Source organism: Colius striatus, chromosome 15 (genome assembly GCF_028858725.1).
Source record: "Colius striatus isolate bColStr4 chromosome 15, bColStr4.1.hap1, whole genome shotgun sequence".
NCBI classification, from domain to species: Eukaryota; Metazoa; Chordata; class Aves; order Coliiformes; family Coliidae; genus Colius; species Colius striatus.
The window spans coordinates 22633345-22636035 of NC_084773.1; the positions used below are offsets into that span (position 1 = coordinate 22633345).

At 68.2% G+C, this 2691-nt stretch overlaps 1 long non-coding RNA gene across 1 annotated transcript; it reads right to left on the reverse strand.

The window, feature by feature from the left end:
* Positions 1-207: 207 nt before the first annotated feature.
* On the reverse strand, positions 208-2478 carry LOC133626863 (uncharacterized). The gene is made up of 2 exons (XR_009819808.1): positions 2435-2478; positions 208-846 (listed from the first exon to the last, which is right to left on the reverse strand). It is a non-coding gene; the product is annotated as an uncharacterized LOC133626863 (long non-coding RNA).
* Between the last annotated feature and the right edge of the window lie 213 nt (positions 2479-2691).

The following is a 2691-nucleotide window of genomic DNA, read 5'->3' on the forward strand; positions in this document are numbered from 1 at the left end:
GGCTCAGTGGTGGCTGTGGCACTGTGGGGTCAGGGTTGGACTCCAGCAGCTCAAAGGGCTTTTCCATCTGTAATGATTCTCTGGTCAGTGCCCTGTGTGCCAGAACAGCAGGCAGCTCTCTCCTTGGTCCATTAAAAGCAGAAGAGCTCCATCCCCTCCGCTGAGCTCTGCCACTTCCTCCTGCCAAGCATCCCAGGAGGACTTGGGTTAATCGGGCAAGGTGGGGTTGGCTTTAATGAACTCACCATAACCGAGTGGCACAGCCCAGAGCCCGGCACAGCGCCCCGAGGTGAAGCTTCCCTGGGGGGGGGATGCTACAAGCTGAACTAGTCGATGGCTCCGTAGCGCTGGAGGCTGGTCGCCCACACGGCGTCTGCTCTACCCGCGCTCGCCAGCAGCCGGCACAGCTCCCGCTGCAGCGTGTGAAGGTTTTGGGGTCCCTCCCCCAGCGGGCAGCTTACCCCAGGAGCTGCCTGAGTCTCCCAGAAAGCCTGGAGGAGTACAAATCGAGTTCCTTGAGGGCAGGCAGGGCCCGGAGGTGAGCGGCCAAGCAGCGGATGCCGGCGTCCGTGCCCGGGGGCCGTGCGGCGCACGTCCACGTTGCTGTAGGGCAGCTTGAGGCTGCGCAGCGCGGGGAAGCGGCTGAGGTGAGGCAGCACTTCGCACAGCCCCGCCAGCCCCAGGTTGTTGAAGCGTGAAACAACTCTGCGGACGGCGGCAGGCTCCAGGGAGTCCAGCAGGGAGACGACGGTGGAGACGGAGAGCTCCTCGGCGTGGAAGTCGCGGCAGAGCAGGCGCAGGGGGGCGCAGGGCGAGCGGAGGGCGGCGCGCAGCAATAGGGCACCCCTAAGCCAGCCCCCATCAATAGGGCATCCTATAGCACCCCTAAGCCAGCCCCCATCAATAGGGCATCTTAGAGCACCCCTAACCCAGCCCTCTATCTATAGGGCATCCTATAGCACCTCTAATCCAGCCCCCCATCAATAGGGCACCCCACAGCACCCCTAGATCTGCACCTCATCAATAGGGTACCCCTAACCCAGCCCTCTCTCAATAGGACATCCCATAGCACTCCTAACCCTATCCCCCATTAATAGGGCACCCTATAGCACTCCTAACCCAGCTCCCCATCAATAGGGAACCCCAGGGCAGGACCCATGACCCACCCCTCTTAATGAGGGGTACCCCCAGCACCCCATAAAGGAAGCCTACAGCAGGATCTCCAACACCCCCCTTCCCTCCCTGGGCCCCCCTGTGCTGCCCTCACACCCCTCAACCCCCCTCAGCTGCCCTCACCCCCCCCAATCCCCGGGGTCCCCTTCAGCTGCCCTCACCCCCCCCAATCCCCGGGGTCCCCTTCATCTGCCCTCAACCCCCTAATCCCTGGGGTCTCCCTCAGCTGCCCTCACCCCCCCCAATCCCCGAGGTCCCCTTCATCTGCCCTCAACCCCCCAATCCCCGAGGTCCCCTTCAGCTGCCCTCACGCCTCCCCAGTCCCCGGGGACCCCTCAGTTGCCCTGACTCCCCCCAATCCCCGAGGCCCCCCTCAGCTGCCCTCACCCCCCCCAATCCCCGGCGCCCCCCTCAGCTGCCCTCACCCGCGCCCAATCCCCGGGGACCCCTCAGTTGCCCTGACTCCCCCCAAAACCCGAGGCCCCCCTCAGCTGCCCTCACCCCCCCCAATCCCCGGCGCCCCCCTCAGCTGCCCTCACCCGCGCCCAATCCCCGGGGACCCCTCAGCTGCCCTCACGCCCCCCCAATCCCCGAGGCCCCCCTCAGCTGCCCTCACGCCCCCCCAATCTCCGGGGCCCCCTTCAGCTGCCCTCACGCCCCCCAATCCCCGGGGTCCCCCTCAGCTGCCCTCACCCCCACCAATCCCCGGCGTCCCCCTCAGCTGCCCTCACGCCCCCCCAATCCCCGAGGACCCCTCAGCTGCCCTCACGCCCCCTCAATCCCCGGGGTCCCCCTCAGCTGCCCTCACGCCCCCCAATCCCCGGGGTCCCCCTCAGCTGCCCTCACGTCCCCCAATCCCCGGGGTCCCCCTCAGCTGCCCTCACGCCCCCCTAATCTCCGAGGCCCCCCTCAGCTGCCCTCATGCCCCCCCAATCTCCGGGGTCCCCCTCAGCTGCCCTCACGCCCCCCAGTCCCCGGGGACCCCTCAGCTGCCCTCACCCCCCCCAATCCCCGGGGACCCCCTCAGCTGCCCTCACGGCCCCCCAATCCCCGAGGACCCCTCAGCTGCCCTCACCCCCCCAATCCCCGGGGCCCCCCTCAGCTGCCCTCACGCCCCCCCCAATCCCCGGGGCCCCCCTCAGCTGCCCTCACGCCCCCCCCAATCCCCGGGGTCCCCCTCAGCTGCCCTCACCCCCCCAATCCCCGGGGCCCCCCTCAGCTGCCCTCACCCCCCTAATCCCCGGGGCCCCCCTCAGCTCACCTTCCGCTCCCGCCGGATCCTTCACGGCCGCGCTTCCAGGCATGCGCACTGCACCCCGGCACCGCCCCTCCGCCAATCAGAGCGAGAGTTTCACCACGGAAGGCGGGCCCGGCGTCGTTACTAGGTGCCGCCTGCGATCCTCGCCCGCCCATTGGCTGCGCCGTGTCTGTCATCGCTTCCTCCCTTCTTATTGGCTGAAGGGCGGCGGCAGCGGGAAGTTCGATCTGAGGCTCAGCGCGTTGGCAGCCCTGCACTGG